The sequence below is a fragment of the Pseudopipra pipra genome, chromosome 1 (assembly GCF_036250125.1).
Source record: "Pseudopipra pipra isolate bDixPip1 chromosome 1, bDixPip1.hap1, whole genome shotgun sequence".
Lineage (NCBI taxonomy): Eukaryota > Metazoa > Chordata > Aves > Passeriformes > Pipridae > Pseudopipra > Pseudopipra pipra.
The window spans coordinates 139,835,851-139,856,556 of NC_087549.1; the positions used below are offsets into that span (position 1 = coordinate 139,835,851).

At 42.4% G+C, this 20,706-nt stretch overlaps 1 long non-coding RNA gene across 1 annotated transcript; it reads right to left on the reverse strand.

Annotated features, from left to right (window-relative positions):
• Positions 1 to 14,658: 14,658 nt before the first annotated feature.
• Positions 14,659 to 16,061, reverse strand: LOC135421101 (uncharacterized). Its single transcript, XR_010433869.1, has 3 exons — positions 15,826 to 16,061; positions 15,561 to 15,668; positions 14,659 to 14,890 (listed from the first exon to the last, which is right to left on the reverse strand). It is a non-coding gene; the product is annotated as an uncharacterized LOC135421101 (long non-coding RNA).
• Between the last annotated feature and the right edge of the window lie 4,645 nt (positions 16,062 to 20,706).

The window sequence follows — 20,706 nt, forward strand, 5'->3', positions numbered from 1 at the left end:
CGCGGGAAAGATCCATTCATTATTTGATTTGCTGGGTAAAAGAGAGATAATGCCAGCAAAAGATTGAAGGAAACCATCAGTAAACAGGAATCTGAAATGAAATGTTCCTCTTACAGCATTTTTTTTTTAATGTATGGTGCTTGTTCATCTCAGCCAGCTGTCCCCAAATGATAAGCTGGTGTGGAATGGGCTGTCCTGCCCCAGCCCTTCAGGCTGGTTCCCCGAGTGGCTGCACAAGTTGCCTGGAGCAGCGACCTCAGTCAGTGACATCTCCACAGTAGGCTGAAGCTCAGTGGCTGGAGAGTGCCCCTTTACTGCTATAACAGGCAGTCAGGAAAAAGGTAGTTGAATTCCCTGAATGTATAATGTACCTCTGAGAAAGCAATTATGGGGAAAATAAAAGAGGAATATGGGAATGGTCCCTTCGCAATGCATTACATTGGGTGCAGTTTCTAAACATGAGCAGAGGATGAAAGAACAGGTGGGCTCTCACCTCTTCTGCTTGTAAATGAAATGAAAGAATGAGGCAGAGAGGAAAAGGTGATTAGGCTGGATTTGTAGAGAAGACCATCCTTAGCAAATGTAGAGGGCCCTCCTTAGTTCACACCCATTTTACTGCTTTGTCTTGGACCAACTGTGCTCAATTAAACTAAAGAAAAACAGTCATAGAACAAACAAGAGAAAAACTGCAGTACAAAAATGATAGCCTCCTGGAGCTCGCTGCTCTAAGGAATTGCTGAGATGCAGAGCTAGCAGGGTACACAAGAGGATTTTCCAGAGGATTCTCAGACTATCCAGATGGAAATGTTTGACAGTCGATGTGAAAATGATTAAGGAATATGAGCAGCTGCGTAGAAGTGAAGGGAGTGACTTGCTATTACCTGGCAGGGGGGTCTCCCGATGCTTCCCCCTGGTGACCCCTACCCAAGAACCTTGCATTCTCTTGAGGGGCACCTAATCTAGGTCCTGCTTGGACAGGATTGGGAACTACCTGGGCTTTTGGCTTCTCCAGCAGGAAAATTAGTCTTTTCCTGTGAGTAATGAGAATGTAAAACATGAATAGGAAGAGCTAATACCTGTAAGTGCAGAGCTGCTCTATTTAAACCATCTCCTTCCAAGTCTGTATCTGTTTCTTCAAACCAGACTGCATAACCAGTAGGGAAGGGGAACGAGTCTTTGGATGAAACATGGAGCTGCTTTCTTGCAAAGAACATTAGCACTTTAATTCTTTAAGTTTCTGTTTATCTACATTTTTTTTTTGTATTTCACATAAGCTTTGAATTAATTCCAAGACTCATTCCAACTGTCATATCTGCCTAGTTCTGGGTACAGGCAAGTGCTTCTCTAGAGGAAGGAAATAATTTTGCTTAAAGGGAAAGCAAAATTAGACTTAACTTGTAATAAATGTAGATAAATTTCTACCTAAATTTAGAAATTAAGTTTTACTACCTGGAAACTGGCTGGGAAATAACAGATTTTTTTTGAAACTTCTGGTAATTAGCCAGCCTTTTTAGGGAGGTTTTTCTGCTTCTGAATCTAGCTAAAAGGGCAGTGCAGAGCTGTATAAAAATGTAGAAAAGACCATGAAGCAGATGGAACTTTCCAAAACTCTGCAACATTTCCTATTCTATTGAATTTTCAGTTCCATTTTTTCTTAATTTCTTATTTTATTTCTAAATGTCTTATTTTATCTGAAGAGTCTCTCAGCCCAAGGTGCTGGGCTTTCCAGTAGGTCCTGAAACTGTGACAGATGGGCTAAATGCCACGTCCTTAGAAAAGACTCCAGGATCTTGGTTTTGTGTAACTGAAAGTCGCAGCAAGTCCTTCATTGTCCTGAGCCAGCACAGCTGAGCAATTGCTTTTCATCCTGTACCTCACCTCATGCCATCTCAAGCAGCCCAAGGAACCTGTGCTCAGCAGCTGAGATGGGTCAGGGATAAGGATTTACTGAAAAAGGTAAGGAGCTTAGTGATAGAGCTGCATATCAGGGGAGTTTCTTTAGCATTGTTTGTGGGTTGTATTAGAAAAGTAACTTCAGGCCTTCCTGTTTCAGCAGGCTTCTGCTTTCCCTTCCTTTGAGTCCCTTCACTTTCCCTGTTTTACTTTTTGCTGCTCCTCTTTGTTGTCATTAGTAAAGAACTGATCTCTTGGTTTCAAGTTTGGGATTGGTTTAATGGTATATTGATCAGCCACCCGTTAGTAAAATTCTAGTCCAAGGTTCAGCCACACAGATGAACTCTGTTAACTTCAGTGGCATTTCTCTGATTTCAACATCTGAGGACCTCCCTCTAATTCCATTGAGCAAAATCTAACACATGCAAAGTTGTTTTTTTTTTTTTTTTTTTTTTTTTTTTTTTTGAAAAACAAAACCCTTGCTGGCAAAGTGCATCTGTTTAACCAGCATTGGAAAAATGCAGTTATTGTGGACTTGGTCTCATAGTAACAGCAACAATAAAGCTGTGGTAAGAGCTTTGGGTTCACTGGCAATGTTGGAAACACAAGAAGCATATCCCATGCTCAAAGGAGTGCTCTACCTCCACCAGCACCCAGGTCCAACAGCACTGCTGGTGAGGACTCACTGCCCTTGGCACAGGTGGGTGGTGAAGCTGTGGGATGCAGATGTGCGTGGCTGGCCTGAGCAAGGGTGAGAAGCTCTGGCCCAGGAGCAGATGGAGATAGCATGGAACAATGCGACTGGCAGCAGAGTTGCTCCTCACAGAGGCTCTCACAATGCAGCCCCACCGCCCCAGCGCCGCTCATTGTTCTCCTTTGGTCGAGGCCTCTTTTCAATTAGGGAGCAAGAATCCCTTCCCCTGCTCCAGTGCCGGCTCGGCCCTATCACACTGGTCCTTGCATAACCACAGCAGTTTGACACAACGCAGCTCCGATTGTGAGCTGCGCTGCACATTTATGTGAGCTTCCTTGGAAAGGGCCTGCGGACATCTGGTCTGAATCTCCCTCCCATTCACATCCATGGCCCCTGTCACTTCCCGAGAGACTATAAATAACTCCCGGGGTTGATACTGCATGCAAAGCTGGTCCTTGTGGACTGGCTCGTCCCTTTCCTCAATGACTGGTGGGGACAGCAGCGAGTGTGCTTCTCCAGCAAGGCACGGGCAATGGAGGGCAGCCAAGGAAGTGCATTGTTCCTCTCTGCAGGGCATTGATAGATGTCTCCTCTTCCTTTCCACCCTGGTGGCAGGAGGAACCAGCCCGTGATTTCCCATGCAGACATGTAGTATCAGACTTGGGGACTGCTGTTGCTGCTTCAGGTCCAATTTACCCAGCAGGATCCTGATTGATGCCTGTGGCAGAAAATGCTTCTCCATATAGATTTTTTTTGTGGGAGAGGCTCTGTTGGACCTAGATAGACAGGACAAATACAGGACTTGGCTTTCTCAAACCAATCCATCACACTTTTAATTGCCTATCAGTCAGTGACAGGCTGTCTCATTTGTCAAAGGAAACCTGGAGGAGAATGTGTTAACTCTTCTCCTCCTACTTTTTGTGGTTTTGTGGGAAGACTGAAGGAAAGTTAGGTCAGAGAAGCACATTGTTTAACATTTGTATTAGGATGCGTGGCTTCTGTTGTAATGTTGTCAGCCCTGTGGCTGGAGGATCTCACATTTCCTGGATGTGAAACTACATCTAAGCGTTACAAAACTTGGCTTGTCCCCTCTTCCCTTTTTCTCTTGCCCCATCTCCCATGGATTGTAGTAAAAGCTAATGAGAAAGAGATGGTGTGTACCAGGATCCTTTCTATCAAAGGAGAAAAAGGCCACTGAGGCCAGGTGCAACTTGTGTCCTGGTTCCAGCAAACCCTATGCCAGCAAGGAGAAACATGCTAGATTCTGGAGAGGGGAAGGACAGGAGCCAGCAGGGAGGAGAGAGTGAAACGCCACCTCTGATTTTGTGCTTACCCTTCAGGAGCGGGGAGTTGGCACACCTGACAACAGGACTGAATGACAACAAGAAGGGCTACTGAAAGTTGTCAGATTTGTTGCGCTTTCTCCCTTTCAAAGGCAGTTTCAGCCCCCCTGAGACTTTGTCCTGGGTGCAAACTGCTTGAAACTATTGCTCTGCTCCATCACATGGACTAGTCCTGAGGTCTCCTTTGGGTTATGTTTTTCTGATGTAGGGCACTTCTAGTGCTTCACTTGTTTCTGTTAGTCAAACAACGACTTTCAACAGTCAAATAATGACAATTTCCTCTTCCACAGTTAACACTCTGAAGTGCAGGTTCAAAATCCATTGTCTTGAGGAAGACCTCCCAGACTGAAAACTTTTTCAGTCAGACTTACAGAGTATGAGAAGTCATCCTTGCAGAGTGATGGAGGCTGCCACCACAGGGTTTCCCTCACCCCCCTCCCTATTCCCCAGCAACTGCTCTGTGTCTTTGAAACAAAGAAATGTTTAGTAAACTTAAAAGAAATATTCAGAAAGTTCTGTGTAGAGAGATTAAGGCTCAGGGCTTTATAGTGAATAAAGTGCAATTCATTTGAGCTCTGGTTCTGGCCAAGGAGAAACTGTGCTGTTGTGAAGACTGTGGTCAGGCCAGGTCAGATTAATGTCATTTAAAACCATCATGGGGATGCTATACCCTCAGTGTTTGGCATGTGGATAAATTGTGTCACCAGTTTAATCTTCGTAATAAGCACACATTTGTTCTCAAAAAAGCTCAGTGGCTGGCTGGTGGCATGGCAACAACCCATGACACTGCCATATAGGAGACTGGGGTTTGGGGGAGGTGAAGGGGAATGTTGTCACTAGGAAATTAAAAATTAGAACTAGAACCTACTTAGCAAATGTCTGACTATGTCCTTGTAACAACACCACAGTGCATCACAAGGAAAGAGTTCTTACTTAAATGTCAAATAGCAAATTTTTTTTCCTGATGTGTTTTATAGGTCAATGGAAAAAATCTAGCAGCTAGAAGATTTTTTTTTAATCTATTTTTTTGTTGTTGTTATTAAAACCAATTTTTTTTAATAGGAATGTACTGTGTTCAGTGATTCTTCTGAAAAAACAGAAGGTGTTTCCACCCCATGCTGGATTTATGTACATAGTTTTTCACCACAGAAGAAGGCTGAAGAGAGTGGACACATCCAGGACATGGATTCTGCTCTCCTGGATGAAAGGAGAAGCTTGTTATGCCTCTCTTAATCTACTTATGGCAAGTGCTATGTTTTGATTTAAATATTACTTCCCTAGTTCTCATGCCACTCATCTTCTTTCTCAGCCTCTGTGTTGCTAGATGATACAAGTGCTTCTCATCTACACTTGTAAGATGTTCCCCAGTTTTTCTCTCGTTCTAGTAGCCTTCCTCTTCAGTATGCAGTGATCCAGCCCAAATCCTGTGCACACTGGGGTATGTCCACCTCGGAAGACTAAACAGAGTAAGAGATTAGGCCAAACATACCTACACATGATTTACTGTCCTCGTGGCTTTTGTGTGTATTAATTTTCACCCTCCCAGGTAGTACTTGGGCTTGGTTTTGGAGCTAGAAAATGCTGGGGACCATTCCTAAAGGCAATTTGAGCTTGACTCTTTTGAAAAGGTGGGAGGGTTTAGAGGTTTAAGCATGCTCTGTGCCACACTGCATGGCCTCCAAGCCAGAGAGCACACACAGAGCCTTGGTGACCAAAACGTGGTCTTCTTGAAGAGGTTCTCCCAGTGCCTGGCATTTATTGATTTCAGGAATACTTTCCTTCCTGTAGTGGAAATACTTTACTTCATTCAAAGTGACATTTACCTTTTCCAGTGGTTAGGCCACATTGCTGGATGCATGACTAACACAAGCCGCTACTCATGATTTCTTAAGTGCACACCCTTTTACCTCAAATAGTCAAATTTCCCTCCATGTCTATTGTTTCTGAAGACTATTTGGTTCTTTTTAGGTAAAATTCAGTATGGACAGGGATCCCCAACCTCAGTCATCAGAAAGTTTCATTAGACACCCTTTTGTGCCAAAATTGTTAAAGAAATAAAAAGGATTGATACTGACTCTTGTGAAACTCTGCTAGTGATTTTCTTCCTTTCAGCTCAAACCATTGTCACCTCCCCTTTAGCCAATTCCTTAACTACTTTGCAATTCTTATCTTAATCCTCACTTTCTCTACTTGAACTAATAGTTTCCATCTGGCAGAGTATCAAGTGCTTTATTCTAGTCCAGATAAATGACATCTTCCCATACTTCCTTTGTCTGTAAAATCAGATAAGAATATTCTGGTAGACAGGCAGAAACTGCTTTTGTTAGGGTTATGTTGTATTTTCTTCCAGTTTTAGTTTGTTTCTATGTTTCAAGTTTTTCCTTCCCTCAAAAAACTTCCAAACCAGTGATTTGCTTCACAGAGCCTGAAATACATTTATAGCACACATGACCTTTTTTTGTAGCCTGCAAGAGGACAGCTTTTCAACCCAGGTTGTCTCAAATTAGAGGCAATGAAAATCTGCTGCCCAAGTCCCACCCCAGCATTACTAAGGCCAGGATGTTGATTTCCATATACCTGAAACATATCTCATTACTTCTATTCAGCCTGTATGCTCGCTACAGAATGAATTTTGGTCTGTGTTTCCAGCTTGACAGTTCTTCCTAGGGGCACGTGAAGGGCTTGTTGTCTGTGAGTGAACAAGAACTAGTAATGCAAGGCCCAGAATACCACCCACTAATCACTTCTGTACCTCATCATATTTTCTATTAGACTGTTACGCTTGTATCTTCCCTTGGACTGTCCACGGAGCAGACTTCGGCTAATGCAGGGAAATGTGGAGGCACAAACTCACACACCGGTGAGTCTGTAGAACCTGTGCTAACTTTTCTATGGACACATCTTTCAGATGATCAGCAAAAATAAACATGAATTGGCTTTTAATTTACTTCCTTGCTTCAAGTTCAGTGCAATGATAAAGCACAGTGAATATACAAGTTTGATGGAATACATCTGCTTGCACTACCTTCCTAGATTCAGGTATGATGTATGTATCTGCTTTTGGCACACAGGATGTAAAAATTATTGTGGCTTAAAATACATGATCTAACAAATGTCACTGTAAATTAAAGCAACCACAGTGGAAAAGATGTAAACATATTCCATGATTTTTACATGCCTCTAACAGCTATCTCCAGTAGTGAAGAGAAGATTCCCTGTGGGTAGATGAAGTTTACACTCAGGAGTTAAGAACAGTAATTAAAACTCTGTAAGTATACTCATTAATTTTCAGTTTCTGACCTGAGGAAACATGCTGCCAATAATGACTAAACTAATACTACTTCAGTTACCTCTCTGTTTTCTCTCTTCTGAAGAGATTAGGGCACTAAAGATGTGCTAAGCCAGCTTTCCTTGTACTGTTTATTGTCCTTTTTGCTGTCTTGGTTCTTTTCATTTTTAATTATGAAAGTAGAACTCCTTCCAGCTAAGGGTCTGTGAACCTGGGGAGAGAGTGGGGATACTGCAGGTCCCCTCCGCTCGATTTACAAAAGGCTACAAAGGAAAACAAGTTTGTGGGTGCAACACAGTGATGTTCCTATGTGGAATTTCTAAAAGGGTCTGCTCCTCCTCTAAAACCTTCTAGGGGCTCTCAGGCAGAAAAGGGACTGTGAACTCTAGCTCAAGAGTAAGGCTTTTTTCACAGAGCTTTCAGCTCCTTTCTGTGTGCTTATTTATTTATACAATCTCCCTTATCTTTTCTTGTGTGCCTTGCCATTTCCTTAAGCTCACATCTCTGCTTCTTGACCTATTCAACTTCTTTCTTTCATGACGTCAGTGCATTTTCACAACCTCCTTCAGCCTGTCCTAGAGTAAAGCCCAAGTTTTCTCCTGCACACTTTCCGGGTGATTTCCTGTGTGCGTGTGTGTGTTCTGTTTTGGTTTCAAAAAGGAAAGGACATCCGTGACATGGATGGTTTTAATAGTTCATGTACACGCACTGGGAAGCAGGGCTCAGAACCCCCACTGAAGGACCTGGACCCCAAAGGAGCCTCCTATTCTGGCTAGCCCTGGGCCACCCCACTCCTGCTGCAGTGAGTGCTACTGGATATCCACTGTGTGGATATATGTGGTGTTGTACACGTGGGAGCACATTTGTCATACATACCTAAGTCTCAGGTATGGGACAGCAAAAGCTCTGAGCTATCCCTCACCTTGCAGCACCTGCATCTCAGGAATCCTTGGAGTGCCAGTGCCTCGCTCCAGGCTGGTGCAGCAGACCAGGAGCGATGCTATGGCTCTGTGCTGCATCTGAGGTGTCTGAAAATGCTGCAGCCCATGTCTGTCCAGTGACCACAGATGCATATGTACCTTTTACATGATCCTGACAGACTGGTTGCCCACTCCCAGGCACTTGGGCTGATGCGTGAAGAACTGATGCTCTGGAGTGAGGCTTGGTTCGTGAGGCATTTGGGGGAGCCAGGACAAACACTAGGCATTTTATAGACGTGCTTTATTGTTATTTAAATCTGAAAGCATGCACACATCTTAATTTTAATTATTTAAATCCATCTAGAGAGACAGCAGGATTTTGACTTCTCGCCTTATACCATGTGCTTCATAGTGCATGGCAAATTCTTGACTGTCCATCCAGATGGCATGCAACTCCCATCCCCCAGACAAAGTCCAGCAGCATTAATATTTTAGTACTTAATTTTTCTTTTAGCAATTTAGGTCTGCCATACAAACTGCTTGCTTTGATCACTTGGAAAAAATACTGATAAAATAAATTAAAGGAGAAGTCTTGACTTAAGTTTAAAAACAACTTCCTTCTCATTAGGCTTTCCACAGGAACCATGTATCATATTTATTTAAGCGTCGAAGAAAATATTTAGCCTATCCACAAAGGTTAAATAATCAGCTGATAAGATTCGTAGCTAAAGTATGTTTAAATGTTCTCATTAAACATAGTATGTGTTAGGTAATTTTTCAAAAGCTCTGCTGCTACATGTAAACCATTAGGAAGTGGAAAGGAAAAAGTCAAAAGGAACGAAAGCATTCCTTGTGAACAAATACAGTTGTGCATTGTACAGACTGCAGCTAGTGAGAGTCAAAAAGTCAGAATAACAAGACCCAGAAGAAGGCTATAATGATACAATTTATTCTTCAGCAGAAACCAAGAGAACTAACCCCTGCATTTTGCTCTAAAAAAAGGACTACATGTTTTGGCTCACCTTGTAATTTATGCCTATAATAATTGAAGAGGGATGGTTGAATGTAACTTATAAAAAGCTCAAAGCCTGTGGAAACAAACATTTCTTGCTGAGCTGAATTTACTTTCCAGGTCTGTAAGAGAAAGTATTTTTTTGTCTGATTGGTTTTACTGTTACAGAGAACTATTCCATACTAGGTTTGGGTAAAAGTAAAAAGTTATTTTTGTTTTATAAATAAAAAGATGACCTTTTAGAAACTGACTGTTTGGAGTTTGCTTTCTATAATATTCTTTTCCTGATTTGAGGTTCCACTTTAAATAGAAGCCAAAAATGTCAATTACTTTAGCTGAAAGCATGGGACAAAAAAAGATGTCTTTTTGCTTAAACAACCCTTTTCCTTTGAAGACTCCCAGCGAGGTCTTTGTGATGATGTGAATGACATCTCTGGGCAAACAAATGAGAGAGTGAAAAGACACTTTTTTAATAGACACTGCAAGCTTGAGAACTAAGATCATAAGAGGGAGCAGAAGACATCTGGAGGGGTCTGTATTAAAGATTAGATTCTGCTGCTTTTGTTCACAAATGGTCTTGCTCTTTGGGTGATCCTGCTTATTCCTTTAGGACTATGCCAGATGGTGATTTTTCTACTTTGGGGTAGATATGAGAGAGGAACAGCCTCCCTCTCCTTTGGAAATACTTGAGTCTTATGCCAGAACCCTTTTTCCTTCCTCCTTTTTTATTTTTTTGGCCATGCAAACAACTGTATTTATTGTGTCACCAAAACCCAAACGTCCTTGATCACATTACAGTGCACTTCTGGTCTTATGGCAAAATATACATGTGCAATAGATTACATATGTGAGGTCTTATTGCTGGGTACATTATGTCTAAACGCGTGCTGAGGAATGAAAGCAAGTTGCTTTCTCTCACCTGTGTAGAGTGCTGGGAGACACCTGCTTTTTTGTTGTTGTTGTTTGATGAATGCATGTCTGTTAGAGGGTCAGGGTTTTTGGAAGAAAGGATGATATGGAATGGGCTGTGGCCTTGGCGCAGCATAAAAGGACAGTCCCAGGCTACAAGTAGATGGACACCACTGGGACAAGGCTCTGCCAATAATGTCTGAAAGGAATTAATTCATTTGTCCTGAGAAAATTGTAACTCTATCCAGAATGGGATGAGACATGCAGGTAGCATGGGGTGATCATCACTGGACCTCTGCAGTGCTCTTGTGTCTGTTTTGTTCAGTGCAGGACCGAGGAGGTGCTCATGGATCACCTTTGTCCGTGAGCCTGGTAAGATAACATCATCACGGCACAGTTCAATGACCCCTTTTATTGCATGGCTGTGGAGCTGCATGTAGACTTTTTTTTTTAAGAGCAAAAATATTTCTTCAACTCATGGGTTTTGTTTGTTTTTGAAAATCATTATCTGTCAGCCTTGGTGACCTTTTTTTTTCAACATCGCAGCAGTGTTGTGACATTACTCAGAAAACCATTTGGAAAAACTGGTGGGACAAGTGCTGCCTGTGCCCATGCTCTGACACAGCTGCTCCTCAAGGATTTCACCAGCACTTGTAGGCCCTCTGCAGAGAAAAAGAGTTAATGGGGAGGTTTCATAATATTTTACAGCACAGGAATCAATCATGGTAAACTGGCTGTCGCGTGAACTGCTTCCTCACCCAGCCTTTAATGACCTTCAGACCCACTCTGAATCACAGGTCATAAATGCTTAAGCGCCCTGGCAGCTCTCGGGCATTGGAGGGCCCCCAACATACTCACGGTAGAATAACAGGGAAATACATATACACAATCTGCACACACACACATAAATAAATGACATTTTAAATATGAAGTATAGATCACAGGTTTGCAAAAAAGAGGTTAGAACTGGATTGGTGACATGAAAGGGGCTATGCCCTTCTAATACTAATCTAATTGCCATGTGTCTCCTGGGAAAATGTGTTCAGCTCAATAGCTGAATGACTTGGATTTGGCTCCGCACAGAATTTTGTCTTTTCATCAGAAGATTAAAAGGTTTTTTAACCATAAACTCTGCATTTTTCAGGGCAGCCAAGCTATTAGGTTTTCAAGAGTTCAGATTTTTGTCAAAAGCTCAAACACCTCAGGAAAAAGCAGAAACATAGCAAAAAAGTTCAGTTTCGTTGAAGAAAACTTTTCACTGGTAAAAAGGTAAGACAAAAATCTCCACACAACCTTACACTACTTATAGGCTACGATATGGTGTAAGACATTTAAATGTTATTTCACTCCACTGATTGCTGTTTCATGGACGCCTACCAGAGGAAAAGAAAACTATTTAGAATTATTTTCTGTCCAAACTCTTTGGACAGACCCAGTGAGACACCTGAGCACATGTTTAACATCTTGGCACGGAACTGTGCCATTGACTTTAGTGGTGTAGCTCATGTGCTTAGGCTTAAGTGTGTACTGGAAAACAGAGATTAGAGTGACTGAGTTCAGAATGGCAGCAATGAAAAGGCCCCTGTATTTGCAGTCAAAGCTGAAGTAGAGCACACGGGCTAAAACAATACTACTAGAAAGAGTTTTGGGGGTTTTTTAACTTATTTTTTTCACCTGGCTTGTGTGGTGACACTGTTGCCATCACTGGCCTGCATGACAAAATCAGCCTCCTAAATCTGCAAAATTCCACTGTGCATTTCAGAGAAAGTGAAGTGTTAAATGAGAAATTACAGTGAATATCCCCCCCCTCCCTTTCCTCCACTTTCTCCTCTGTTCCTTTTGACATCTGAGAAGACCAACCACAACTGCATACCATTTATAGATTTGCCTGATTAAAAACAGTTTTCCCTATAGGTCACATCGTGTAGAAGACACAAGGTTTTTGTCAAGAGACCCGCTACTGGCAGAAACTGTTTTTCTGCTATTGCTAGTAAGAAATTAGTAACTAGATCCATGTCCTGTTTTTTATGCCAGCTTTATAATTATACTATTTCAGTGGTAAGCCAGACATTTGGGCCAAGGGTAATTTAGAAATTCTAGATCTCTATTCAGTTTTGCTTTTTATGTTCATCTTTAGTGCAGCTATGTCTCCTTGCAACATATAATCTTCCTGCATTTTCCTCCCTTACTATGGTTTCTGTGACCCACGGTCATAATGTAACAAATGCATTTTATTCAGCACAGCTCTGTGAAAGCATAGGAAACAATTATTGGCTTTAAACAGCCTTATTTTCTTGTTCTTTATGTCTCTGTCCTCAGATAATTATGCATAGCTTATGCTATTCTGTAGGACTGGTGGGTCAGGATTTGTCCCTTCAGTTCAGAAATGCTTTTGCTTTCCTGTAATTTCTGTCATCTCAAAGGCTCTGTGGAGCCTATTTGACTTTCTTGAATGCAGTTTTTTATAACCTATGAGACTGTGGTTGGCTGAGTTATCCTTCTGGTGTGGTAATGGTCTCTGCAGTCTTTACTCAGACTGTGATTACACAAAGTATATATTTGTCTTTTTCAGCTTATATATGCTGTGAACCTCCTGAGCTAATGGTATCTCTGAGATGTGGTTTTTGGAGCACTAGTGTGTCCATTATGTTGTGTTTCCTTTCTACAGTGAAACATACAGCCAAAAATACAACTTGTCCATTTCCTTCAGCACAAGATTTCCCCTTTCTGCTCTCTCTCATGTTCTTGTTCCTTTGCTTATGCTGTATGCTTTTTTTGTTTGGTTGGGTTTTTTTTGTTTGTTTGTTTGTTTTTTTGTGTTCTTTGAACCTCTGGAAAATAGATTCTGACAAGCCTGTGTTTCAGATGAGGGCCTTCCAAATCTCATGGATTTCAGATGAACCATTTCTCCCGTTGCCTATGATGAACTGAAGATACATTCATTGCAGACCAGATTTCTTTGTAGCCTACCTGGAAGCCCCAACTCCCATGAGCTCAAATGTGTCACCACAGCCAAACATCATAACCACTTTCCATGCTGAATAATGATTTTGTTGATGGAGCTCCCAAATAACTACCCTGAGCCTTCTCATTTTCAGCCATCTTTCTGTTTCTGTTGGGCATGATAGTGCTGGTGGAGCATGCGGAGCACTGTATGAATACTCATGGACGTATAGTATTCCAGGATGATAAGGATGAGAAAATACAAAGTCAGGTGAGGTGACTTGTGTCCCCAGCCCTCTGCAGAGAGTCATGTTTCGGGCACACAGTTCCTTGCACCATGGCTCAGTGTCAGGGCAGGCGGTGCCTTCTCCCCAGACAGATGTTTCCTATTTCAAGAGTCTCAACATGATGGCTTTTTTGATTGTCTTTTCACATCCAGATTTAATTTTTGTTCCAGATAAAACATAACTAACCATTTTCAGAAGTTATTTAGTGCCACTGATGGGATCTCTCTGCATGTGGGAGCGCGTGTGCTCATGTGTGTGTTTGGGTGTGTAACTGTAGGATTTGTATCAGGAGTGTGCTTGGCACATGGGCATGGAATAAGTCTTGAAGTAATTTTCACCACAGGAATTGGCAAATGAATTACTTCCTTTTGTCTGTGGCTAAATGTATATGCAAAACGTATTTGACAAACCCGTCTCGAAATATACCTCCTACATGGCAGCTATTCTGTCTGCCTCTTCTTCCTCCTGTCATGCAAATGGTCCCAGTATTTCCACACCTCACAACACAGAGACACATAAAGCAGAGACAACTGGGAATAAAGTCTTTAGCGATTTTCTGTTGCACCCTCTCTATCACAACCCCCAGCTGCTCCAGCTTTCCACTTCTTTCCTTTCAAGAAAAGCGGTTAATGGTTACTCATCCTTTCTGCAAATTGATCTGTTTACTGGGACTCAGTGGCATTTTCCTGTCTTCCATGTTCATCTGAGCTACCAGATAGTCACATGGTGAATCGTCTGCGCAAGGGGGGCTCTACAGAGAGCTGAGCATCTGTCCCTGGACTGCACTCCCCATGAAAGGAGTTGCATTGAGACAAAAAGGAGTGGTCTCCTTGGCAGAGCTCCTGCAGAGTCCAGCCCAGGAAGGTCTGTGTTTACTAGACATGTTTGCTCAGAAGAGATTACCACCCCAGCTCCAGGGAAGATTTTTCAAATAACCTGGGATATTGTCTCCAGACTGAACTTCTGGGGTGTTGCCCATCACCAGGTTATTGCTTCTGTTTATACATTTAATTCTTCTGGCTCCTAGCTAGTAGACAATAAAGTCTACTGTGCACTATCTGCTGCCTACAGGTTTCCATTTGCAGCATGCTCCTTTTGCTTCTAAGTACCTGGTGTCAGTATTTTGGCATGTATCCCTTCCTGAGAGGTGGGTTGGTGGAGGGGAAGCAAACCACTGCTTTTTCAGATATACATTGCTCAGTTTACACGAGCCTTCATATCAGCCTCAAATTATTTATTCAGGCCTCCACTTAGATTTTCAATGCCTGATTTCTTTTTCCATAATAACTCCAGTGCTTTAGATAATAATAAGCCCCAATGCACAGAAAAGCTCTTTCTCTTTCATACAGTTAGGATGATAGTGGACAGTTTGTTTTATTTTTGCTGCAGAGAGCTGTTAACATGAGGGGTGTTCTGGCAGAGGTAAGCAGGAGGGGAATCCATCCCTTTAATTCCATGGCATTTTAGGATAAGTTTGGTTTCTCAGGGGAAAAACCATTATATGCATGCTCCATAAGCATTGAGTCAATGAGAAGGCTGGAACCAGTAGAGATCTGACTCCTCCATTACAGCCTGAAATTCTTTTCTCACAGAGGAATTTCTGTCAGACACATAAGTAAAGAATATCTGTATGAACATTTTTTTTTTTAATTTTTAGTGCCATTTAAGTTGTTATCATTTGGACTAGTTTCATCCCTCCAGGGTATGAGCTCTGTTCTAGCATCAGACAAAGTAAGATACAAAAGCTGTGCTATGTGTGTTGGCCACAAAGCTGGGGATATAGTGTGTTCCAAGGAAACAGAACTTTCAAATTTTTTGCCACTTCTAGATAATTTGAGTAGGCTGAGTTGGGAAACTGCCTCAGCCATTAACTGATATCCAAACTCAGATGATGTGACACAGGGAGGCTGACACTTTCAGTATGTAATTTCCCATTAGTCTTTCTTTTCTGCTGTTCTTTTTTATCCTAATTTTTACTGAACTTCCCCACCCATCACAAAATGTAAACAGAGTTAAGCATCTGATTTGACCTGAGCAGCTCTGCTCTGCCTTTTCAACTCTGGACTGACCAAACCAAATCTGCAATCTTTGGCACAGGACCACAGAGGCTGTCCGGGGTCTGAGGAGCTGCAGTAACTGCCGTCAAGTGTTTGTCTGACCTCTGCAATTTTACCCCTCCCCTTCTCATAAGGACATGTACTCTGAGATCAAAGACCCTTCAGCATTTTTATGGGAAGTCAGCTAGAGGCATGAAGGCTAACTGGGAATACCATGAAAGCTCTGGACGCTCTGTGGAGAACTGGTCATCTGCCTCTGCAAAAATGTGTCTGTCTGTGCCGATGAATCCTTCTCCCCCTCTTCAACATTTTCCACGATCCCTGTTTAATATAGGACTGCTTTTCAACAAAACTATGATAAGGTTTCTCTGATAGCATCATTAGGCTGCAGTTTGGAAAGAGCCAAATTAGGAGAAGGGATAAGAAAGCACACCACTGCTATAAGGCACAGCTGTGTTACTGTGTCCTCCTTGCTCACCCTCTCCATGATACTTCGCAACAGGGACTGGTGGTGCTTCTTGTCTTAGGAAGGTCAGCCCTCCGCCCTGGTAGCAGGGCACCTCTCTACTGCCACCTTTGCTCCCAAGTGTGATCCAACCACAGTCATGTCCCACAAAGGTAACAGTGGGGCTACGGGGCTTGCATCCCAGGGCTAGGAAATGATAAAGTGGGCTCCTTCAAAGGAAGGGAAAGGTAAAGCAGACCATGGCCTCTCCCAGCATGGAGTTTGGCTGCTGAACTATGACATCATCATCACTCAACTCCAGGGATGATTTTGGTGTCTGCTTCAGGTGAACTGCAGCAGTTATAGATGGAGCCATAAATCAAGGCTGCTCCAAGAACAGCTACAGAACACTGTATTCCTCCCATAATCCTCCCAGATGTCTTTCAGACCCCAGGAAACTCAGTGAAAGAATTTATGACTATTACTCCTAGTTCTTTCACTATAAAGGAAAAAAATTCCTAACCCCAAACCAAACTCACATCTAAGATAGTTGGTTTTATAGGTACCACCATACGGCTGAACTGCATTTTTGCCCCACTGGTTTTGTAGCTGGGAGTGAGCAGGGGTTTTTTCCTTCTCTTTTTTTTTACTTTATGAAGGTAGCAGGAATGAACTGCAGTGTAAATTGCCTTCTTGACTGCTCAGGGGACCAGCAAAAAGTTGATTGCTTCACAGAGGTCATTTTCTTGCGGAGGTAGAATAGGGCTGTAGCTAGTAAATTTGAAGATACCCTAGGGGTGGTCCTTTAAGCCAGGTAGGGGCGTAATGTGGTGGATGCTCATACGTTTCACTATATTCTTACAGCTGCATAAAAATTGTAATGAAAATGCAAAACCAACCCAAATTGTGTGAAATTTTCAGAGACTCTGCTGACTTCTTTGTGCATACACATCCTTGGGGAACTGCTGCCCTGGCACTGCGGTGGGGCTGCTGCTGCAGAGCAGAAAGTCGCTTTCTAGTGAAATGTGGGGGCTGGGCTCTGAAGTTTGACATGTGATAAGCAGAGGCATTGCTTGGCAACAGGTCAGAGATGACATCTGAACTAGGACACATCCCCTTCAGCTCAGAGGGATGTCAGGGGCTCATTACAGAGTGCTGAAGGGGGCTGCCTGTGGTTGCCTGTGGCTTTAAACCCTTGCTGTTCTGGTGCATCTTCCATCCACCCCTTCCCTGAGCCTCCCTCTTGTCCTCTCACTGTCCTCATGACCTTTTGTTTAGATCAGCTGTCAGCTGCCATTTTGGAAAGAAAAGCAGCTCCTAGAGCTTTTGTACAGATAACGCAGTGTGGGCTGCAATGAAGTAATTTCCTCCTGTATTTATTTTTATTTTTTGCTGCATTATTTTTAATGCTTGCTGCTTTGTTCATTCAACAACATCTACGTGGCTTTTTGAGTGCATCCTTTTAACCCTTTCTTCCCATTCTATCTCTTCATCTTTATTTTCTGCCATGTGTTTAAACAACATTGACTTAACCCACCTGCCCCTGGCGAAAGGATTCTGCAGAGCCTTTCCTCCCTACACCAGAGTACGGCTAGGAATACATTTGGTCCTGTTCTTTGTGGAAAGCACATCCTGCTACGCAGCCATCAGCAGCAAAAATTTAACCAGATACTTCATCCCAGTCATAATGGGTTATTTATTGGCCTCAGAGAAAGGGTTATTTTCTGGGACTCCAGATAAGGCTGGGGCCAGGAAACAGCTTGCAGTTGTCTCTGCAAATTCATTGAGTCTCTACCATAGCGTTTTGCTATTTCCTCCCTCGTTATCTTCAGAACAGAGGCTGTCAGGAAGGGGCAGACTGGTGAAGGCAGCTCAACCTCCCTGAAATGGTCTTTTCCCACATCCTCATGATCTTGCAGAAGACAGCAAGCTGGGCTGTAGCAGCCCCCGTGTCCCCTCTCTGGCAACACACGAAGAAAGTTGTCCTGTTCTCCCACTCAGCTGAGAGAGCTCTAAGAGCTTTCTAATCAGCTCACTGTCAGTCTGTTTCCTCTCATCACTTAAAATGAGCCCGTGCTAAGTTTACAGCTGCCAAAGCTTTTGCTTGGATTCAAAACACCAGAGTGTTTGAGAAGCAGGTTGTAACTGCCAGGGCAGATTTCTAAGGAAGCAGCACTTGGGGGAAGATGGGACTTTTCCTCTTGTCAAAAATACTCTGAGTGGACGAGAAATCATCACCCTGGGTAACAAGTTTTACTTGCAATTGTTCTCTTTGAAAATTGGTTGCTTATTTTGCTGCCCGTGGTCAGATGTGTACCTTTGTAAATGAGATGACCCAAAAATCTGTGCAAATAGGTGAAATTCCAGCGGGAGGTGAGCAGTGTTGGGCTTTTGGTTTTATTTGTGCATATGCAGGAGACTGCAGGTTTGTCCTGCTCATGCTTTTAGAAATCTCAGTGGTGTATCAGTGCTCAATGCACACACTTCATTGACCTGCTTCTGCTGCTCCAAACATGAGCGTTGGCAGAGCTGAATGATACATCTTGGCTATGAGGAGGAAGTTTCAGCTTTTTTCCACAGGTGCGCAGGATGCTTTTGAGGAGTATGAAAGCCAGGCAGAAGTCTTAGGAAAAAAATGTTGGGAACCACTTGTTTTGATGTCAGTCTGATTTTTCAGAGAGGTTGCACTTCTCTCGTTCAAAGCAGTGACAAATAGGAACTGCAACATGCAAAATCTCCAACTGCTTTTGGAAAACTTGGCTTAAGTTATCTACCACTAATGCAGGCATGTGCCCATTACATCAGCAAATTTGTCATATATGACAGACTTTTTCTAACTTAGACATGTTACTGAGCAGATACTAACTTCAACAGGAAGCTTTCTTCAACCTCCTCTTGACTCTTCACTTCATCCACACATACAGTGGAGGTGTCCTGCACTGGCAAAGAGCAAGGGCAAGCACCATGTTGGTGCAGCCCTTTGGAAAACCTTTGCCAGGAGCTTTTGCCCGGAGTGGATGAGCGGGGGATGGCAGACAATGGCCTTTCTCATGCATTTGAGAAGTTGTAGGTAGCTGAGCCTGGACCTGTCTGAAGGACAAAGTGGAGTCAAATATGGTCTACACTTCTAAAAAGTTAAAAATGCTGCATCCATCCAACATTGGATGTACAAGTCATGGTGCCTGACTTGTACTGCAGTTTCTTACATCCCCTTCATGTGGGAAGGAGACAACATGCAGAAGGAGGGTGAAGTACACCAGAGGGACCCTCAGGGATGTGCAATACAAGAGTGGTGAAGGTCATGGTGGCACAGGGTTGGGACTGGGAACAGAGTGATGTGGGATAAGGTCTCTTGGGTGTAGACTGCATGAGCTGAATGGGGAAGGAGGGCAGGACCTCAGTCACGAGTTCGTGGGTAGATGGGAATGTCACATTTACATGTTTTGGAGACACTTAGGATTTCTCTCCCAGTCTTGCTGGGAGCTGTGCACCCTCTAAACTGAACCCTACCACTTAAGACAAGCTTTTAGGGAAGAGTTGGGATTTAGACTCCTAAATTTAGAGTCCTAAGTGCCCCAAAAATGGTAACTGTACAGATCATACAGCAAAGCATGGAAATGGGGAGAGGGACCCCTTGTACTGCCCACTTTCAACATTTGTTAGGAGAGATGTGCTCTTGAGAAAAGAGCTTGTTGTGGGCAATGACATTATTTCCAACACATTCTGTTCATACTATATTCGTGGGGAAAAAAATTCTTTTCTGCTGGTATGTCATCGACATTTAGCATTAGTTATTGAGTATATTTGATCTTCTATGTTCTGAATTTCATGAAAATCAAAACAGATATATTAGCTTTCTTGAAACTGTCGGACAGTTTCAAACACAGAACTTGCACTCTATATGTAATATATAATTGTAAACCTGGGGTTTACACAAAAAATTCTGCATCTGAAAATACACCCTGTCATAAATCTGTTTGGTTTTTATGGCACTTTCCTTTTGCCCTACTTTAGATGTCTGAAAAATATAATATCTACAGTAACATGTATTTTAAAGTAATGATACCAACATTAATAGGACAAATTATGATGCAATATTTAGACTTCATTAGTTTCTTTAAAGTATTTCTTTCACATCACAAAATTTCATTTAGGAAAACTGGTTCTTTTTTTTGATGTGGGTTAATTCCCCTCCACCTCTGGTTATTGGGTTTACCATGTGAAAAGAAACAACTCTTCTTTCTAACACCAAGCTACCTACAGGATCAGCAAATTGGTTTAATTTCTTCTGGTGCTAGAAATATAGAAGCTTTAATCATGAATCAGATACACACCCTCTAAAATATGTTAATTCATCAAAGTAAAGGCCCCACTAGCTCTTAAAGAGAAGCCTTATTATACATGCTATATAATACCTGATATTTATATTATATAGTTTGGTTTCAGTTATACAGTTTGATGTGTATATACATGTGTTTGATGTGTGTATATGCATATATGTTGGTTTCAATCCAGGTGTAATGCTGACCTACAGAAGGCTGGGTTGGGCCACCTGATGTTCTCTGTTAGCCTTCTCTAGAAGTGTGGAGTAGTAACAGGGATGCTCTGCTTATAACAATTCTTCTCAGATTTTATATTTTTTCAGTCTTGGTAATGGCTTGAGTTTAATCAGGTTAATTTTTGACAGTAACTATTGCATGGAGTGAAGGGAATACCCTTTATTGCACCTTGCTTTTGCTGCATTACAAAGGAAACATACAGAGGGTGGTAGCAAGAATGGGTATCCTGGGAGGATACAGAGACATTGAACACTGAGGAGAAAAGTTAGGAAAGCCAAAGCCCAAATGGAATTGAATCTGGCCAGGGATGCTATAAACAACAAGAAGGGCTTCTTCAGGTACTTCAGTGACAAAT